The following is a 22,564-nucleotide window of genomic DNA, read 5'->3' on the forward strand; positions in this document are numbered from 1 at the left end:
TTGGAAAAAAAGTACAGTAACCCCCCCCCCCCCCCCCATGCTGTCTATTTCATGCTGTCTATTTTGCTTTACCTTTTAAAAGGTAATCCTTGATGCCAAATCTCTACTGAAAACACCTGTAAGCATGTGCATGGCTAGGAGTGCAGCAAAATGTGGTCAAAAGGAAGCACAGGCCAATGGGGAAGAAGGTCTCCCTTCTCCCATGGAGGAAGAGGGGCAAAAAAGCATCTGGAAAGATGGGGGTTTGGAACCAAAATTCTCTCTCTAAAGCTCTGGTTGCAGAACACGACACTTGTCAAAAGAGGACTTCTTTCTTTTGTTGTGTTTCTTGGTCCCACCTGTTTGCTGCCTTCATTTGTCTTTGCCTTGGTGGTGAGCTCTTAGGTGCCAATGACTGCCGTCTTGTATTTGTGCGCGTAAGCAGAGGGAGATGTCATGCTTTCTGTCTTAGCATAGCAATAATTAATGCTGAGATGACTGGCACTGGATGCAGCAGAGATTCTGCCGTAATTTGAAAAGGCATATTGAGAATTTTACACATATATTTGCAGATATTGCATAATGACAAATTTGAGGGCAACAGTGAAAGTCTCTTTCGTTTATACAGGACTTGTTACATCTATTGACCTGTCCACAACTGCTCCATGAGATTTTTTTTAATATTTACATTTGCATAGATGTATACTGTATGCTTTGTGGGGCTTTTTTAAGAGATGCAACATTACTCTTGCTATCTCTACTTCAGGGGAAGTTGTCTCCATAAGCATTAACGTGGGGTAATGCTCAGTTTTTCCACATCTAACAAGAAGAACAGGGAAGATACGACTCTGAACCCTTTGGCCTGCAGACAAAATATACCACATCTTGGGCAAGTGCTCAGAATGCCAGGCAGTGATACAAAATGAGGGCACTGATCGTTCCCCCCTTGCCCTGTTACTGATGGACTGTGGCTAGGTTACATGCGGATTCTAGGGTTTGCTATCCTCAGCTGCGGGGTCCGAATTCCTCCTTGGTGCCCTAGGACTGTCCAGCACCAAGTTACATGAACGGTGACATGACAGCTGCTGTTTTGAGGCAAAGAAAATTAAATATCGCAGGGAGCAAAATTCTCTTTAGAAAACTCCTTTTATTCCAATGAACATGTGCAGATTGCTGCTAGTGGGCATGAATGTATTGAAAGGAGACCCTGCTTATAACGTCTGAAGGATGAAAGCCACCCCTGGTGCTCAAACTGCACTGAAACACTGTTTTTCTTGCTTACAGCTCTGAACTGCTCTCTTCTCCTGTTATTGTATTTATTGTTTAACCAAGACTAGTCCATTATTTAGCAAAGCAACTTGGGAGACAGTTTTTAATAAAAGATACTATACAATAGAAAGTTTATTGTATTATAAGGCTGTATATTGCAACCTGAATGTTAGTACTGGCAAATCAATAACAAAACCCAAGTGATTATTTGTATGCTCTTACCATCAGAAAATGAATTTTGCTCTTTAAGTGTTATATACTAGTTTTCCTCCTCATCACATGGTGCTCAAAAGTAGCAGACCAGAAAGGCATTGCCATTTCTTTGGCTGGATATTAGAGAAAACTCCATGTATCTACATACTTCTGTGAAAAGTGTATATTGAAGTGTGAATGGCCATTGCATGAGTTTGACTGATCCCTCGATGACTGATTCTCTCCATTTATGGAAAGCAGAGTTGTCTCTGTCCCTCCGTTTCTCCTGCCATAGCTCTGGCACACCTCTTAGACTTCTGTCACTCCATGCCAATCACCAGCTCTGGTTACATGAGCCCGTCACTTCAGTAAGTGTGGGAAAAATGCTGAAAGAATGGCAAAGCTCCTGAAAATGATGTGTACAAAAAAAATCACACTTTTGATTTCAGCTGTTTTAAATCTGTCCTCTGCCAGCAAAAATAAAACGACCTTTCTATGACTGCTTACAATTATTATTGATTCTTCAACCAAAATTTTTGCAACACTGTAAACATTTGAAACATAAATACATTTATTATCCATGATTTTCAAAATAAATGTGCATCTTAGGGCATTGGGAAGAGTGAAGAGGCCTTTCTCATACTGCTGAAAAGAAAAAATAAAGGACCATTTTTGGCACTTTTACCACAACAAAGGATTTTATTTTCCTTACAAGCCTATAGGCATTGTGTGACCACTAAGTATCTGTTTATTACTTTTATTTCCCCTATTTTTGCTGCAGCCAGGTGGATACTGCCACCCCCACTTTCGCTGCCTCAGCTTACTGCTCTGTTATCATGGAGTGTCGCTGAGCCCCAGGCTAGCTCCTGGGACAGATGGCTGCACTGGGTTGATACAGACAACGTGGCTCCCCAGGGACCTCCTCAGATTCCTCAGCTCTGCTACTCGGCTTCTGGTGTCTGGACTTTAAGTATTTGCATTTAAAATGCACTGTCTTCCAATCCCTACAGAAATGGGACAAGCAGATACACAGTTTGGTCTTGAGCTGGAGTCTGAAATACTTTTAGGAGTCTAGGCAGGATGAAGGGAGAGTTTATCAGGGAAAAGATTAAGTTTAAATCCAGCATTTCCATGTTGATAGCAGCATTATTATTGCCATCAAGTGCATGCACTGCATATCTCACTAGTAAGTAGCTCTAGCACATCATACAGCTTCAAGGTCTGTTCAAAAGATTTTTTGTTGTGCTCTTGTTAGCTTTGGATTGACCTTGCTTTCTTTTCCTTAAGTTTTTTTGTTTGTTTTTTGTTTGTTTGTTTAAGGGATAGGCTTAGAATAAAGACAAAGCTCAGTCTACTCAGGCCATCTCATGCCACGGTGCACAAATACTCAGCTGAAAATTAAGGTGTGTTATACAGTTATATTTTAAGTATATATATAAAAAAATACACCAGCAGGTTAATATTTAATATTTACTTTGTCTTATTTAGGTGTGGCCATTGCAAGGGGAAGAGCATTGGTGTTCTTGTTGGCTGAAACGTCATTGTAAGCAGATACTTACGCATTCACTCATGCTTGGTCTCTGCAGTTAACCTGATCCAGTTGCCCATGGTGCTGCTTGGTGGCCAGCCAAGGCCTTGGGCTGCGGAGCTGGGCTTCTGTCCAATGTATTTGGATGATCCTGCAGAGATCATGCAAAGAATATCTGCAAAACCATTTCTTTTTTTCAGATTATACAGTCTGACAACTTCAAGGATTTGCATCATGTCCTCTTTTTTGTCCTTCAGCAGCACTGCTCTTTCTGAGACTTCTCAACAGTGTCTCTCTCCTTCATCCTTATCACAGGTGATGCTCTTTCTTAGTCCTACCAGCAGTGCCTCTGTTTAAGACCAGTTGTGTACCGTAGTGGTTTCTCTTATCACATGCTGAAGGTTGAAATGACCGGACCTCTACAAACCCATTGTTCTTTGACTGATTCCACAGATTGTGCCTGGTCAATATCATGTGCAAACGATCTTCCTACTGCTTGTTCAATATCATGCAAAAAACATCTTCCACGCACTTTGTGATCAAAGCGCATTCACCTTCACCAGCTGCATAGTGGTTCTAACAAGTACAACATGCTGGAGCATTTCTTGATTCACGAAGATTTTTAAAATATAATACCTGAGTGGTGTTTTGGTATTTCTGAACATGGCAGACTGAAACAGCACTAATTCACATAAAGCAAATGAATGAAAGTCTTCCCAGTCTGTCTTCTTCATTCTTAAGCAATCTTAGATGGTCTGGAGAAAGGGTCTGAAGGATATTGGCACAGATCTCTGCATCTTGGGTTTTTATAATCTGGCATCCTTAAGTGACATACTATATACTTTTAAACTGTTGTTATTCTTGCTTGTTTGCAGCCCTCCAGCCATTTCCTACAGGTCTTTCAGTATTAATACTCTCTCCATCTCTCACTCAGCCTCAGCACTACACACAGGAAAGGTTGTCCCAGGATTTGACTTTAGTTATCTACTTTCGGTGCCCAAATTAGGAATCAGAGTAGGCAGTCCAGGGAGAGTGTTCAGATGCTGCTTCTCTGTGCAGACAGCCTAGGTTTCCCGCTCAGGAACCTGCCTTATACTCCTTAAACTGGATTGTGTCGCAGCAGGATGGGGCTGTTCACTGTATGCTTTGAAGTTAGACAGTAGTTAAACATGCTCAACTACACATCCTTATCTACTGCATGCAAATCAGGTGAAAAGCTTTCAATCATGCAAATAATCTGTCCTATCTTGCACATTTGTTTAAATGCAAACCTGAACTTAGGATGGGGACTGTTGCAGTTTGCTTGGCAAAGTCTTGGTGATAAACTTTGGTGGCAAGAGTTACAAATATCATTGTAGTCATATAGAATCATAAATTACCACTTGAATTGAAATGATATTTGCTGAATGATTTTTCTTCAATACATGGGACTTCAGATAGTTTGAAAAATAGACTGAAATTGCTCTTGGTTGTACAACAGCATTGATCTTCATAAGATGGAAAACCTCTCATATCTCCTTTTAAAAGCCTAGTGTGTTGCCATAAAATGAATTGCTTCATATGAATGTCTTAGTTCTATGATTAATGATAAAACTGAAGATTTTTTTTTTATGATACAGGAAAACAGTTAGCTTTATCCAAAGGAAAACACCAAAAGGACAAGCGAGAAGTTCATCAAATGGGCAAGAAAATTTGAGAGGGAAGAATTTTGTGATGATCAAAGATTACAGTTTGGCAAATTCTGGCTTTTTCTCTGGTTGCTTGTCTCTATGTAATGCTTCCATTGAATGTAATTTGTATAACTGTGATAATGTCCATAGGTATAAAATAAAAAACACTGCAGAAAAGTAGGATTTGTGCTTATATAGGTGTGATGGGTTCATGATTTCATGTATGTTGGAAATGGGTTCAGGCAAAGAGTTTGACATATAAGCTTTATAACAATAGTATCTGAGCAGTCCCCTCGTGCCACAGCAGTGCCTCATCCAAGAACAAACAGAGCTCCTTACTTGTGGCTTGCTCTGCGACAGCTCCCTTACTACTTGGCTCTCTCTCAACCTAGTCATGGCTTCAGCTTTTGCCACTCCTGCTGCTCTTCTCTCACAGCTACAGTCGTGCCCCAGCAGCCTGGGCTCACCTTTTAAGACCTCAGGCCCTACCTGAAGCACGCAGAAGTGGTTACGGTGCAAATCCTAGGTGCCATTTGGGATTCTCCATTGTACCTGAGACACCTGCCTCGGTCTGGCAGATATACCATGGGACTTAGGAGAGATCTGTGCTCTTCCAAAGAAGCAGATGCTGGCCAGGTGTGTACTCTGGGGCATCGGAAATAGCGCTGGCTACCAGTGTTCAGGCAACTAAATTACACTCTCAGACCGCTTCTATAATCAAGGGGGAGCAACAATCATTTTTAGAGGATGGTTCAAGATACTAGGTAAGTTGAATCATGCTGCTATTTCTTTTTCTGTCGACTGCAGAAGACTCTTCAGATGATAATGCTCCTAACGCTAAGCATCTCAGTTTGATTAGGTCTGGGTTTGTATATCTAGCTGTTCCAGATGACACTGTAACTGTGCAGAAAAGCATATGCTGATTCTAATTAGTTTCTGATTAGACCTAGGCAAAGTGTTTTTCTCTGAATGATGTATTTACAAAAAAAACCCTACAGTTTCAAGGTGGCTGAAAAGAATTAATGATATTTGTTTCAGTTTTGCCAAAAGACTGACTTACATAAAAATGAACAGCAAGCTGTAAGGAAAAGTCAGAGGAGTTTACTTGGATCTTCTTCAAAATGGTTGTTCCCACATTTGTCTGCTTGGTGAGGTTTTCACACCGACAGGAGCAAAAGGGGACAGACGCCACATTGCCAGGAGAGGCGACATGCGTTACTTCTGTTTCCTCATACCCCCGCGGCTTGCCTGCTGATAGTCGTTCAAAGCTGTATTCGCTTTATTCTTCAAATCCCGATTAGAAGCCTGTTAGTCCTTGATGATGGTGGGTTGACTGGTAGACCGAAGCTGTGGTACATGACACCACTTAACACTGCTTCTCTCTGCTGCTGGTTTGTTTTTATTCACTCGCTGGCTCGGAGCAGATGTCTGAACATCTGCTCTCTGGACCTGCTCTCTGGACGCAGGTCTGGCCTCCCCACACTGGGGCTGCACCTCTGCCTCGCTGTCCTGGTTTAAGGTAAAACAGGACAAATTTTATTCAGTAACTTTGCTTCTTAGCTAGGCCTCTTCTAACTACTGAAATTAACAGCGCCTAAACCATGACACTCGCTCAGGATACTGCAGACAAGGGTTCACCTTCTTCCCCCTGCTGCCATCTTGTCCTTCCCAGAGATGTGGGGTGAACATGAGGGTCCACTGAAAACGTTGTCTCAGCCTCTTCTGTTGACGTCGCTACCTGTGTACATTTAAACCAAGAAAGACCTGTTTTAGAGAGAGGATTGGGGCTTAAGCTTCCCTCTTACTGAGCCATTCTCGTTCTGCTTTGAGTACTTTGGAGTATTACACAAAGCAGAGAGGCCTCAATGGGAGGGATTACAACACCATCAAGAACAGCTCATGGCTTGCTCTTTAGGAAGCTCTGCTGGGGCAGGGCGATCCCTTACGTGAGACCTGCATATCCCTAATGTGGGTGCTAAAACCAAGATGTGCTGCCTCCTTCAGCAGGCTTGCGAGTCTAGGCATTTGTTTTCATTCCTTTTCCCCTCATTTTTTTTTTTTTCCTCCAGAGAGCAAATGTCAGGATGACAGCACGTTTTTCAGGGGTATTGTTTCGCTGGCTTGTTTTGACAAGGATTGGCGCATAGCACGGCTCCATCCCCAGGAACGCATCTGTGTGTGAAATAATGAGCAGCAGTCATTGCAGAGCTTTCAAACTCTGCACACAAAAGGCAAGGGTAACCTGAGATATCTCAACCTAAGCAGCCAGGACTGCCGGGGCTTTGAGAAGCACCTAATTCTCTCCATTAGCTACACAGGGAATAAACAACAAGTCCAGCGGGGAAGGACTGCTTCCCTCGGTGCTGATCCCATCTGGCGGCATGACGAATCAGTAAGGAGGGAGGGCCAAATACTACCACCGCCCTCGCTATATGCATTGGCAAAAGCTAGAAAAAGGAGATGCAGTGACATTAAAATACAGTAATAAAGTATTAGTAAGAGACCTTGGGTATTCAATGCACTTGGGAACTTGACTAAATTGCTTTTTAAAGGGTTTCTGTGTATCAACAGGGATTGCTGTAGAGGGGATGTTTAATTTATTTACTTGCTGTATTAAATTAGATAATTTACACAAATTATCAGCCATAAATTGGCCATGGAGGAAATCAACCTGATCTCTATGAATTAGTTTATCTGTGACTGGTTTTAAGCTACCTGATAGGATTTTAATGCATAATTAATTAATTAAACAGGACAAATGTTGTCACTCTGAATGAGGTTCTAGCTTACTTGTCTTATGAATCACAGCTGTAGGTGTTCATCTCATTGGCCATGCATTACTCCATGATATACTCCTCATTTGAAAGACTGCTCGGTCTCTCAAAAAATCTATAAAATATTCTATTTGATACCCATTGACCCAGTTCCTTATTTCTATACTGCTGAACTCATTTCCTCTAAGGTAATTGAGTCAATCAGTTTCTCATTATTTAGCTGATCCAGCTTTGGCATTTTAATTTTAGATATTCAATAATTTCTAGTCTATCGGCTTCTAGCTTTGATGTACACATCTGTTTATTACTGTATATTAACAATTTCCTTATTATTAATTTTGATGAAGTTGATATTTTATCACTACAAGACACCTAACCATTACTTCTGAAATTGTCCTGTGTTTTGAATTATTTTTATAATGGATTTATTATTAATACATAGAAATAACTTGAAATGTAAAATAGACATACAGACATTTATATACAATACGACAGACACTAAAACTCAGTTTGGTGGAAAGTTGAAATAACTATTTGGTGATTATCATAGCTAAAGAGTAGTCAGATATTTAAATATGTATATTACAATGACATTTACAAAATTATTGTTAGCTATTAACCTATGTATTCAGCAACTAGAAGAGGGACAGGTATTTAACAGTAAGGAGAGAAAATAATGATATACAATATTTACTACATAATTCTAGACATAAATTGATAAACATGTGTAAGAAGTTGGTATGAAAGAGAAAAGGGAGTGTGAAAAGAAAAACATTCCTACCACATAGTGTCCTAATTTTTCAAAATACTTTCCTTTTGTCAAGGAAGTTGTTCTGCTTCTTTTTTTTCCTCTTCATTTAATGGTAGAAACTTTCAGTATGGAATCCCAGAAAATCCCTTTGCGGATCTGTATAAAAAAAGTCCTTTACTTGCAGCAGGTCTAGAATGCCACCTTTCGAGTTCCCTGACTTTTGACACTTTAACCCCCTTGTCTTCAAGGACGTGGCTGGGATAAATGAGCACTGAAAAGATAACTTTCAAGGCAACCTTGAGCTAGTGCCAACTTGCTAACTTGGGCCCAGAAGCCATCCTTTAGCTGGAGCTGTACGGAGTTACTGCGCTCTGCCTGGAAGCTGTTCCATGGTGACTTATGATATAAACACATTTTTATTTTAGCACTTTGATCATGTTGTTGTCCGTAAGACACAATTATCTGTAACTTTGGTGTTATTGGCCAACTTGAATGTGTGGTGCTGTTATATCCAGGTTGCACAATGATTGAGAGGCACATGAAAACTAATGCTCTTTTGTCCCTGGGAAGGAAACCCCTTCCTGTGCTCTAGCAAGCAGCATCCTCATGACTGCAATGTTCTGGGGACTGAGCCTTGCCTGGGCCTGACCTAATACCAAGGTGTTTCAGTAGATGTCGCCCGCTCAGGTTCTGCCTACATGGCTGTCCTTTACTGCTGAGCCACAAGCATTTATTGACTTTATCTGACAACCTGATACTCATGCTTTACCCTTCTGAGTGCTAACATGCTGCTCGTGAATTTAATGCAGGGAGTGAGTCTGTTGCTGGAACCACTAACATGTTGAAAAATACTGCTGCAGCATAAAAAACTAGAAAATCAAGGAGGTAGTGACAAATGCCAGACACAAGTCAAACCAGGTTCTGGGGAAGGTCAGTCAAGAGGGGAAGAAACCTTGGGCCAATGAACTCGCATAAATTAACTTTTGGCACTCCATTCCCTCTTGGGACTTTAGACACTGTAACGTTGGCAAAATGCAGACAGAAGCTTCAGTTCATAGTCTCTTCCTTTAAAAAAAAAAAAAAAAAGGAAAAAAGAAAAAGTTGAACAAAGAAAAAGGCCACCCGAAGTGTGCAAAAGGGAAGAGATAATGACTGCTGAGGAATTCTTTCCTCTGTCTCTGTTCTCTTATCTGTGTTGGAAATTTTATCCCAGCAAGTCATACTTCCTTGTCACAGGCTTTACTTTGATGCCAGCTTCCCCGAGGACAAGCTCTATGGACAATCACTTGATGGAGTACCTTCTGCAAAAAAAGGACACCATTCCCAGACAAAATCTTCTCCACTGTTCTTCAGACTTAGTGACTTTGTCTGATCACAGAATCACAGAATGGTCAGGGTTGGAAGGGACCTCTGGTAAACATTTAGTCTAACCCCCCTGCCCGAGCAGGGTCACCTACAGCAAGTTGCACAGGACAGCGTCCAGGTGGGTTTTCAGTGTCTCCAGAGTTGGAGACTCCACAACCTCTCTGGGCAGCCTGTTCCAGTGCTCTACCACACTCAAAGTAAAGAAATTCCTCCTCATGTTAAGATGGAACTTCCTATATTCAAGTTTGTGCCTGTTACCTCTTGTCCTATCCCTGGGCACCACTGAAAAAAGACTGTTCCCATCTACCTGGCACCCTCCCTTTAAGCATCTGTAAGCGTTAATAAGATCCCCCCTCAGTCTTCTTTCCTCTAGACTAAAGAGACCCAAGTCCTTAAGCCTTTCATTATAAGAAAGATGTTCCAATCCCCTAAACATCTTTGTAGCCCTTTGCTGGACCCTCTCCAGCAGTTCCCTGTCCTTCTTGAACTGGGGAGCCCAGAACTGGACACAGTACTCCAGATGTGGCCTCACCAGGGCAGAGTAGAGGGGGAGGATGACCTCCCTCGACCTGCTGGCCGCAGTCTTCTTGAAGCACCCGAGGATGCCATTTGCCTTCTTGGCCGCCAGGGCACGTTGCTGGCTCATGGTCATCCTGTTGTCCACCAGGACTCCCAGGTCCCTTTCCACAGAGCTGCTCTCCAGCAGGTCAGCCCCCAACTTGTACTGATGCATGGGGTTATTCCTCCCCAGGTGCAGTACCCTACACTTGCCCTTGTTGAATTTCATTAGGTTCTTCTCCACCCAACTCTCCAGCATGTTTAGGTCACGCTGTATGGTGGCACAGCCTTCCAGCGTGTCAGCCACCCCTCCCAGTTTTGTGTCATCAGCAAACTTGCTGATGGTACACTCTATTCCTTCATCCATGTCTTTGATGAATATATTGAACAGGACTGGACCCAGTACTGATCCCTGAGAAACAGATCATCAGACCCTTCGCAGAGTCCTCTTGGTGCAATTTCTGCCCTTGCAAAAAGCCATTTATCTTCCAGCTCTCTGATACAACATAATGCAGTTGTTGCCTCCCCTGCTTTTCTGCAGTTCTTGGCTACTGGGTTGGAGGTGAATAATGGGCTTCAGGACCACAATCCAGCTCTCAAAGCTTGGAAGCTCTGAGGTGTTGGCACTGATTCTAGAAACTGAAAAGTCTCTTATTCATATGCATTCTTGTTTTGTTGGTGAGCATAAAATGCACCGATTAGCAGGCACTTCCAGAGTGCTCTTCTCCCACCTGTTAAGGAAAAGGCAAATTAAAAGTTAAATTGGACTTCGTGTATTGTGTATTAATAGATCAATTTTCACCTAGTGCCAGTGAACAGAGGCAGCACTCAGTCTGTTTGCTAATGTGTTTCTAATGTGAGACAGCCTTTGAAATGCGACAAAAGTGATCTAAAAGACCTTTAGAGAAAATTTCAGGTGGGATAAAAATGCTGATGAAGTGTGTATAAATATTTACACGTTTGTTAAGATGATGAACTCAGCACTAATTTTAGGACTGTGGTAACACCAAAGAGGGCAGGATAGTTTTATGGTTATTCTGAACTTTTACCTTGACTGAACATATGGTAAACATCACTGAGCTCCAGGTCCTCCACTGTCCTTGGAGAGCAGTATATGTAAACATGAGATTTGTGATCCTGCAAACCACTCTGCACTGACACACTGTGCCTCTGGCAAATTGTCACCAATGACCCATGATGAAATGTCTTCCCAAATTGCCATTGTCTCTGTGCTTTGCATAGCTTCAAGAATACTGCCTGCGAGAGGGCAAGAATGACAAATCAACATGCAGAGTAACTTAAATTCAGCATCATGTATATGTATGTGTAGCATGGAGACATCTATGGCTGGGTTCCTCAGGTCAACTTCCTTTATAGGCAACAGGGAGGAACAAGCCTCTCCCATCCTAAATAAGATGTCAAATATAGATCAGAAAAAACATATCTGAAAATACATCTGCTACTTATGCACTTGGGATGAGTAGCTTAGATATAGATTGGAGACACTGGGAAAATCAGGTGAGGATGAATCCCACCATGTCCACCTTCTCGTTTTTCACAGTATGTACATTTTGGCAGTACTTACTGCTCTAGGTGCTTTTTATCAGTCCCAAAACTTACTTGCTTCTGGCTCTGTCTTTTCTGCTGAGGTAAGCATACATGTAGCTTTTCTGCTTTGAGTCTACTTGAAGTATATAAATGTTGCACCATTCCAGTGTTGTCCCTTACTGCATTAAAATTCTCCTTTTTCCTTGAGGAGAAAACTGAACATACAATATAGCATTTCATTTCATTACACTTCTAGATGTGTGTATCAGCAAAAGCTTGTTTTATAGAGCATACTTTATGCAGAGTTGAGGGTCATGAAATATGAGATGGTTTAGCATTTCAGTGGAAACCATATACCACATTTGCTATGTCATTATGCCGCTGAAGGAGAATAAGAGAAATTAGTTCAGGCACTCACTGTTTATCAGGTACACAAATGCTGTACTGTTTACTGCTTTTCTAAGCTAGATATTTGTTTCTACATCTTTAGAGGAAAAAAAGGACGGAATCTTACTGAAACTTCTTATTTTCTCAAGTCAGGTGAAATGTGGGTTTGTGGCAAGCTACAAAAATATAATTAGAGGAGGCAATACACAACCCTACTAGGAAGTTTAGATCCTTCTGCTACAAAGACAGGTGATTTTGTTACAACAGACAAATCTCATTGTAACGAAAGCAGAGTCGTCTCAGAGCAATTCAGGTGCATTTCTGTTGCAATGATAGCAAGATCACATGGCCCCGTCAATTTTTGTCGCATAAAACGTATCAGTGCATTTTTACCCAACAGGAAATAATTTTGTTTCATGCTGTTTATCATCAGTGTCATGCAATCTATCAGTCTTAGTGTCTCATATTTTCCAGCGCCAATTATGTGAGGACTCCAAAGCTCAAGTCTCCAGTGTTTCCTGGAAGCAAGAAGCTTGGGGGAAAATGAAGAGATCCATCATAAGCCTGCACAGCTCACTCTGGTTCCTGCATTACACTGCACTTAAACAGGGGCCTTGAACTCCTGGCAGCATTATGAAGCAATGTTCATCAGTTCTTTGCTCTTGGGCAGCACTTGTTCCGCTAACTTGAATCACCTCAGAGTTAAGTGCCCAGACTCCCTTTCCAGTTAATGAAGAGAAATCGCCACTCTCACAGTGTGATTCATCTCTGCTGATTTAGACATCTCGGTTGGGGCTTGCACTCCACCCACCTGTTTCTATGGGATCTATGGCTAAATAAAAGACATCAATGTACTCGTATGTATGGCTGGCTCCTCTGCAGCCTTTGGTGTAGAGTAAACGTTCACCAAAAAAAAAAAAAAGAAAGAAATGCAGATTTTTTTTTTTTTTACTGGAGTGAGAGAAAAAGTGAGAAACAAGAGGCATGAGAATCAGTGTGTGTGTGAGAGAGAGAGAGAAGATGGCTAAAGTGTAGAAAAAGGGAATATTACTGAACATATCAGAGAGCAATCTCACTCTGAATCTGCTTCCATTTACTTTATTGGTAACACTTCTGCCTACTTCATGGAATACAATAAAGCCAAAACTAAAGAGAGCATTGCAAATTAATATATATACATTAGGGAATTAATGATCACTGTGATAGTAGTGTTTAGAAGACTGAAAAATCAGGCCAGCTTTAAACATTAAAATTTAACTTTACTAAATCAATTAATTAACATCATACTTCTTGATAATGGCTAATTCTTACACAATATTAACCATCACCATTTTGTATACAAACAGTAAGTCTTTAACACTTATTCTGAATTAGCTGTGTGTACATAATATCAAGGAGCTGATGCTGTGTAGTTAGCATGGATGGCTACCATCACTGATGATCCCTTGTCACCAAGGCTGAAGTGATCAGGCTTGAGAGCTCGCCCATAAGACATCAGGGCAGAAATGGGCTTGTCTTCTACAATTTACCTTGCCTATGCATCATGTATTTCTGCTATTGCCCTCCCTCCTCTCCCCAAAAAGGTGTTTTCTCAGCTCCTGATACTGTTTGTCTTGGTTTTGATTTTGCCAGTCATCCTTCTTGTGTATTTGGGAAGATGTCCTGCCTACTTGCTGTCCTTTGTGCTTACCTTGTCCTTTGCCTGGCAGCTTTTTGTCACATATTAACCCTAAATACAATGACACCCATCTTTCTTTGTCCCTACAGTGATCTTCTTGCTTGCATACTTGAGGTAAAATGGTTGCACATTCTGTCTGTCTATGCCATCACCACGTTACAAAACCACTGCTGTTGCCAGTTATACTATTTTAGTGCTTATATTCATGATCAAGGCAAGTCAATATTCACTATACACAGATTGCTATGTTTATAATTTTGGGGGGGGTGTCACAGAACTCTGTAGTGGCTACCAGCGAGTGTCTGATAGGCACCATTTGCAGTTAGGTGTTCTTACTGTTATGACAAAGAACTACAGGGATGAAAGGGGAGTCAGAGCTCAAGCACAGAGATGTGTCTGTCTTATCACCTAAAATTACTGTCTGAGCAGCTGTGTTCAGAGTAAAAGTGAGGAACGTCACAGGCGGGATGTTCACATGTTTAGGCCCTAAACGAAGAGAGGCATTTCTACCACACACTAAAGTTGTTGCTTACCTCAGTCCAAATGAAATCTTGGAGTCCTGACTCCTCAGCAGACCAGAGATGTCTTGGACACTCTGTATGGCTTTATGTAAAATCTCAAATCTAATCCAAAGTCTGAATTTTTATTTTGAAGGAGCTTTGAAGCTTGCTTCCAGACCTAGCAACTTCTCATTTAAGGACTGTGGTTACAGAATGACAGAATAAAAGGGTTTGGAAGGGACCTCTGGAGATCATCTAATCCAACCTCCCTGACAGAGCAGGTTCACCTAGAGCAGGTTGCACAGGATTGCGTCCAGGCGGGTTTTGAGTGTCTCCAGAGTCAGAGAGTCTCTCTGGGCAGCCTGGTCAATAGGTAGGAGGATGATTTCCCTAGAAACACCAGATCATCTCATTTAAGCCTTGTGCAACAGTAACCTTCTCCTATTCTTACTAATTTGGAAGCACTGTAATATTGCAGACTCCTTGTTAATTCCTCTTAATGTATACCAATGCACCTGCAGGCAGCTGAACACCCGGCACCATGATTACCCAGGAACCCAGAGTCTGTCTCCTCTTCCCTCATTCTGCTCCAGGCTGACCCAGGTGTCAGCTGGGTCTAAACCAATCCGTACAACAAAACGTTAGTTCCAGATCTCGTGGGGATGAAAGCCAACAAATGAGGTAGGGCTGTTCTTTTCAAGCAGCTCATTTAAAGCACTTTTCTATGAGGTTAGGGCACTGGAGTGCTGTGTTCGTAACTACCTGATGTGCAGTGAGGCTAAATTAAGATTCTTATGCTTTTTAACTGCTCACCGCTGTGAATGGTACAAACTGATACAGTCCTTAGGCATTTAATTTGGATCAAACCCGAAGCCTGTAATGTACCTGAGAATGTAAACCTTGGGCAGTTCTGACCTCTAAATTCTCTAAATTCCAATGAACAGTAGCTGTAGGACTATTTTGTTTCATGAAGCAGTACTCGTTTATCAGTGATTATCTTGAACTTTATCCCTTTTTGATTTTATAGAGTTAACAGTTGATGAAATCAGAATAGTACAGTGTAGGCAGTATTGCTGGAACTCGTGTAATGATTAGCTTGACAACATACCCTTAAAGTGAACAGCAGAAATTTGCTCCAAAAAGTATTCCTTTTTTTCATGCATCCATGAGAGGAAAAAGTAATAATAAGTAAAGAATAATTTTGTGAAATGAAGCTTCAAATCAATTCTATACTTTCTATAATTTCTGAATGGGCTCTGTGAGAATCTCTCTTGAAACTCGGGGATGGTTCACGCTTTCTGACTTCAGCTACCAAAACTTTAGGTACTCAGCCTAGCTTAGGAAGTAGTCTCCCTCTCTATCTAAATATAAGCCCCCTTTAGAGAGAGAGAGGCTAATTTAGGGGGTGATTTAAAGTAGGAATATAATTTTGAGTGCTCTGAGGTTGCATACAGGAATACAGCTGTCTCATGGTATCTCGCCATGGCATTTTTCCTCAGCAGGGGACCCACTTGGCATGTACAAAAGCCGAGCCTGTGGCAGTCAGAAGCACAGGTATTACTCCCACTGACCAGGGCTCTGGAGTGAAACTGGGCAGGCTTCAGCATGGAAACACCTTTATCTCTACATTGTGCACAGGAGGAGCTTAGGAAAATCAGGCTTGGTTGGAAATGCTGAGTGAGTGCCTAAAGGCAGGTGGTGGGAAAGCCCTCTGCCACGTTCATTGTTGGTCAATGATTTTCCAGAATAAGGTAAGTGTACTATGCCTGTTTTGCAGGGATCTGATGCTTCAAGCATCCCTGTGCAAGTGTTAACAGGAGTGACAATACCTGCTGAATGAAACTGCAGCCTTTTGTAAACACTTTTCCCTCTTTTTGTAGGAAACTAGATGGCTACATCAAAAGGGCCATCGTTGTCACATGCAATATTTTGAGGGATGACGTAAACAGTTACAATTACTGTGACATAGAGGTGTAGCAGCTGAAGGTTTAATTTTTAACATAGTGACATAGGGTTCTCTTTCATACCAGTAGGAGATCAAGATTTAATCTGGCATGTTTTCTCTGCATTAATGCTGCTATTTAATTTTCTTTTTTTTTTTTTCTTTTTGAGACAGATGTGTATACTAATAGTACGTTAAATGTTAGTCTTCATCCTTTTTATATTTTATATGAAAATTAATATAATTTCACAAAAAGTATTATCAAGTTAAAAACTATGTAGTACTAGAATTTTATTCTAAGTGCTAGGATTTATTGTTTAAATGCCCGTAGGCCTCAGTATTACTTAAGGAGGTCCTACATATTCAGTTTTGGGGAAAAGCATGAAGGAAGAAGGTTTATGGGGAAGTCAGCCTTTCGCTCTGAGTCATATGCAAACATCTTCCGAAAAAAATGGCATCAGCAAATTTCAAGGCCTGGCAGAAAACACAAAAGTGAGCGAGTGCCACAACATGCTTGTAATATCTAGAGAGAACTGAAAGTTTATATGAGAATGGGAATCAAAACGAGTTAAAACACTCATATTTAGTAGGCCAGGAGAGTGCTAATTCTCACACACGCAGTGCCAGCCTACTTAGTTGGGGTGTGGGAATGGGGCAAATGATGCCTTTGCTTCTTTCAAAATGTCACTCCAGCAAGAAAAAGCAATTTGTTGCTTTCTTGACAATTAAGAACCATAAAGGGTGCTATGTGTAATTCAGAGGTTCACTCAGAATTGCCTGATGGGTTCTTGTGTGACTGCAGACTCTGGAGGCATCCCCTGCCCATCGTGCTGTGGGGTTGGGGTTAGCTCCTCATGCTAAAACCCCTTGGGGCTTTCCCGTATATCTTTTTGCATGTTGCTGGGCAATGTGATAGGGCCGAGGTCCAACAGAAATGCCTAGTGTGATCCAACACGTCCGAATGGGATCGAGGAAGGCGTGGAGTCCCCAGGAGCCACAGACCCCCCATTTGCCTGTCTGCCCAAACCTGGTACACAGCCTGCACCCCATCCCTGCAGGAAGGTAGCGATGGCCTTTCTTTCAGATAAAAGCTTTCACTTGGAGAATAGCAAGTGGTGGTGGTCTCCCTTTTAACTCGTTTGTTTGGTTTTTACCTTATCGCACCTTCCTCTGCCTGTCTTATTCTGGTAACATTTTTGAGACTTACAGCCAGAAATTTCAAATCTGTTATCTGAATTGCCTAAATTGATGTTTCTATTTGTTGCTGTTTGAACATTCAACTTACATTTACACGTGTAAATGTCTATTTATATGTGATCAGCATATTTTTTAAAATTACTAGTGATTTTCATGGTGACAACGTACCATCTTAGTGCCAGTAGTTGAGTGGTAAAGGATTTTGGTGACAGAAGCACAGTGCAATTAGACTTAAATTATTTTGGGAATTATTTCAATGCTTGTTTTTGCTGCTGTAAGTTTTTTTCATGGGTTCATTTTTAAACTATCCATAGGCAAAAAGAGACATGAAGGAAGAGCTAGAATAGAAAAAGACCATAAGCCCTCACAGTTCTTATTGTACCAACTATTAAAAAATATCTCCAAGCCTTCTAGGTTTCAAAAAATGGTTACTTCATTAAATAAGAAATGCAGACTAGACATGATGTTTCTTGCAGTGGACTCAGAATTTTAAAGATACCTGTTAACAGTAAAATTCCAGAGCTGTGAAAACAGGATTTGAAGAAAGAAAGACACAAGTAATATTAATTCCTAGAAATCATTTTGAAAGTCTTAAACTGGATATGAAAAATGAGATCATTGTATAAAAGCTTAAGAAAGTTACTTCAGGTGAATGACGAGCAGAAAAGCCCCCAAAATTTCCAAGCTTAACAACTTTATTGGACTGCATGGGTAAAATTAGGAGAGGATTGTGTGGAAATTGTTAAGTATGCTGTCAGAAAATATAAACATAGTTCCTATGTTCATCTGAAGAAATGGACAAAGACATTTTACTCCTGCAATATAGAAATTACTCTAATCAAGCGGAAAGTGTTAGGTTGGTTTTTTTTTTTAATAAATAAAATAACAAAAAATAGAACAACGAAAGAAATAATTTAGGAATTCTGTTTGTTCTTATTTCAAAACTGTTGCAGATTACCTGCAAAGTCTTATAGAAGTAATGTTTTCCAATGCATTGAAGACTGTATGCTTGAACACTGTACAATGCATTGTACTTGGTAGGAGAACCCTGGTAAATTTATAATAGTTAGGTAACTACTTAACGGGATTATTTTAAAATATCATTTGGACTCATTGTTTCAAGGGTACAGTATGAAAAGCTAAACTGGTTGTTAAACAATTTGGCAAAACGAACTTGACTTAAAAAATGTCCTGGAAGTTTCAAAAGAACTATATATAGCATTGCAAGAGTACTGTAGCACAATTCAGGATGATTTATTAGGATCACCAGTTCTAAGGCTTATGGGCAGAAAGATAAAAACTTCAGTACTGACACCTTGAAAGCCTTCTGAGACAGAGACAATTAGCCCTATAGAAGTTATAAAAAGAAGCGTGGGTCAGGAAAATGCTTTGATGAGAATGCTGCCCCGTCATCTTCTTCTGAAAAGAGAGAAAATGCGAGCTTTGAAAATGAGTGTGCTGGCACCTCCTAAGAAAAAAATACTGTTTCCTCTACCTTAAGGTTACACTCTGTGGCCTTGCCAACTATAATAGAGGGAAGGGGACACAGTTGTAGAAGGAAGTGGAAACAGCTGAACACAACCAGCAATGACATTGTCTCTCTTTTTCTTGTGGTCAGAGAGAATGTTTTGGCAAAGGAAAGAAACTGTCCCTCTGGCTGCTGGCAATACGAGATACAGGAAGCGCCAGCACAGCTTTGTGTGGGAAATGTAAAGTCAACTGCAGGGGGAATTTGGTAGAAAACCAAAAAGTGGGGATGTAAAAAAGCCACAGCGTTTCAGTGATAGTAAGTGATGTTAAATTTCTTAACAACCGATGGAATGAACATTCTTACTGAAAACAAGAGCTGTTGGTGTTCTTTTTCTGGATATGATACATTTATTCCAGGTTTTTAAAAATGTTGTGTTCATTTTTACATCTACTCCACCTTGGTTGCCGACCCATTTGAAAAAAAAAAAACCAACAAAAACCCCAACCCCACAAAAGGCAATAAGGCAATAGCTATCATAGCCAGAGGAGGATGTTGTCTTCCGTATATGACTTACCTTGGAATTAAATCCAAGAAAAAAAAAAAAAAGAGGCTTTGCCTTGTGAAATTATTGTAAGACTGATTGTAGGAAATGACTATAGGTCCCCGTCTATAGTGGGAGACTCGTAACATTCATGCTCTGTAGACTATTAAAAATGTGGTAGAAATGATACTGTGTACCTGTGAATGATGGTTTTATAATCTCAGGGCAAAAGTTTATGTTTCTAAGTATAAGTGGTCTGATTTTCAGATATGTTTAACATGTGCATCATGCACCAAAATCAGTAGTAAGTGCCTAACTTCTGCTCAGAGACACCAATGGAAGCCGCGGGTGATCAGTATCAACTAAAAAACAGGTCACTTCCTCAAAGAGGCTTAAATATTGATACGAGCCCTTGATTTCAGATATCCGGGTTTCAAAATTTTGAGTTTAATACAGATTTATAAAGCAAATCAGCCACTGAAGAATTTATCTCTATGCTCCTCACTGCTTTTCGTTGCTGCTGCTAAGGGAAAGCAGTGCCAGCACTCTCTCTAAGCAGATAAGATTATGATGAGCTGCAGTAGTTTAGTAAATTCTTTCTCACTCATTTTATAACATGCAATAAAATATGTCTAGCAATACTTTACTGTTTTGTTCTCGGGAATATCCTTACACAATTCATGAGATAGTTTTATTAGGATTGTTACAGGTCAAGGATAGTCATTGAAATTGGCAGCAGGCAATGGACCAAATTCTTCTGTTAATTGCACATATGCAAGCTCGCTAGATGCAGTGATGTTGTAAGGATGCAGTTAAGATGAAAATGTGTCCCTTTATATTTCTGAAAAATGCTTTTTAGGGAGATTAAGAACTTGTATATAATCAGTTGCAGGTAATTTTGAAAAAGCTCAGAGTTCTTCGTGTTTCTGCTCAGAGGCCTTCGGGCATAGACCTACTCTACCTTACCATATTATTTTTCACGTATTGTTTAGGCTAAACTATAGATCATGGTCCCTGCAAACAAAGAAAAAGTTGATGTATATCAATGTATGTATACAAAGTAAAAAGTAACTTTTTATTTAAACAGCTTCAGTTTTGAGTAGCTATTTTGAATCTGATAGAGGTCCAGCTTCTTGAAAGATATTCCTTAAGATGCTGCCAGCCCTACACTTAAACAGACATTTAAGACTCCCTATTGATATGTAAGCTCTCCACCTCCCATCCCCCAGGCTTTGCACCAATAACACTGCAACCATAGCAATTGCCCACAGTCGTAGCTGAACTTGGTATCTGACTCAACCCAAAGGAAAATGAGACCGGTACTTCTGACAGGTGAGGAATGGAGAGACAAAATTCCCTTGCAAGTGTCTGTACAGGGCAACGAGCATCTGCTGTGAGTTCTGCATTGAGTCCTGACACTTGCCATGCTGTTGAGTTACCCTCCTAGAAAATACCTTGAGTGTCAATATATGGCTGTTTTAGAGACTGGCAATTCAGGGAGGCTGAGAAAATAGAGGTTCACAGAGCATGCAGGGAGAGCAAAGCATGACTACAGGTCACCAGAAGAAATACAGGACAAAGTAAGTGCTAGCTGTTGAGGTCCCCGTTTCTGCTTTATCCAACACAGAACCAAACATGTAAGAGTTTAGTAGATTTGGTGTATGTTAATTCCATTGTGCACAAAAAAATATAATTATAAAGAATCTGCAGTGGATGACATGCATTGAAATATTAATATAAAATAGAATAAAGTAGTAACTTGAAATAAAATATTTACACTGTGGCAATGTCTCCTATTAAAACTTCCTTGTCCTGACAGCATTGTCAGCTATCTCTTGCATGGTTTCCATGGCTCAGCCTCATAGTAGAGGGTAAATCAAAGCCATGGAGTCTATATATATTTCAAATACCACTAGTTTAATTGCATAAGACCTTCAGTCACTCAGGTAATCACAAGTGGGGCAGCCCCTTCTGTTGGAGATCTGACACCAGTATGGCAGCAGAAGGCTGCCTACCAAAAACTGACTCACTGCAGACAAGTAAGACGGAGTGTGAAATTTCCTAGATCTCACCCAGGTGTCACAACAGAAGCATAGCATCCTGCATAACCCCAGAGATGCTAAATTGTGATACACATTAATTGTGAACTTTTTTCTCGAAAGTTAAGAAAAAAGAATCAAGGCTCAGGGAGAGTTTCCCTATGTTATGTGCTGAAATCCCTCAGATGTCTTGTATAGGCAGTGGGAGCATAAGAGACCCCAAAAAGCATTTCAGATTCTGAAAAAAAGATTTCTGCCTGGAATCATGCCTCAGGTTGTCTCTCCATGCCTTTCCATTGACAAATTAAATAAAGTAGCCTCAACTCGGTACCTGCAGGAGACTAATTCATGTGACTTCCTCTCTAGCAGCTTAGGCGTTCAAGCTGAGATAGCAATCTTCTTTCTCTCTCTAATCAATGAGTCCACTGGACTTGCTCCAGTATGTCCTTCTCTTTCTTGTAATGGAGAGTCACCAGACTGGATAAAGTGCTCCAAGGGGTTTCACAAATACCAAAAACTCCTTCCCTGGATCTGTTGTCACTTTCATGACCAGGATACCGATAGCTTTTGCTGCAGCTGCTGTTGCCTGTTCCACTTGTTGTTCACCAGGCCCCTGAGGTCCTTTTCTGGAGGGTTACTTCCTAAGTGTGTGCCCCCTAACCTGTACTGTCTCATGATGTTGTTCCCACCTGAGATGCAGGACATTGCATTTGATTTTCATAAAATCATAGAATGTTTTGAGTTGGAAGGGACCCATAAGGAACATTGAGTCCAGTTTCCTGCTCTTCACAGGACTACCTAAAACTAAACCATATGACTCAGAGTATCACCCAGATGCTTCTTGAACTCTGACAGTCTTGGTGCCGTGACCACTTCCCTGGGGAGCCTGTTCAGTGACCGACCACCCTCTCCATGAAGAACCTTTTCCTATTGTCCAACCTGAACTTCCCGACTTCCCCATTTCCTTCGTTTCCTCATGTCCTATCACTGGTCACTAGGGCAAGGAGATCAGCACCCCCTCTCTGCTGACCACCTTGAGGATGTTGTAGCCTGTGATGAGGTTGTCCCTCAGTCTTCTTGTCTCCAAGAACAACCCAAATGACCTCAGCTGCTCCTTTTAAGTCTCACCTTTGAGGCCTTTCACCATCTTGGTTGCCCTCTTCTGGACACACTCT

Source organism: Charadrius vociferus, unplaced genomic scaffold (genome assembly GCF_000708025.1).
Source record: "Charadrius vociferus isolate BGI_N301 unplaced genomic scaffold, ASM70802v2 scaffold180, whole genome shotgun sequence".
NCBI lineage: Eukaryota > Metazoa > Chordata > Aves > Charadriiformes > Charadriidae > Charadrius > Charadrius vociferus.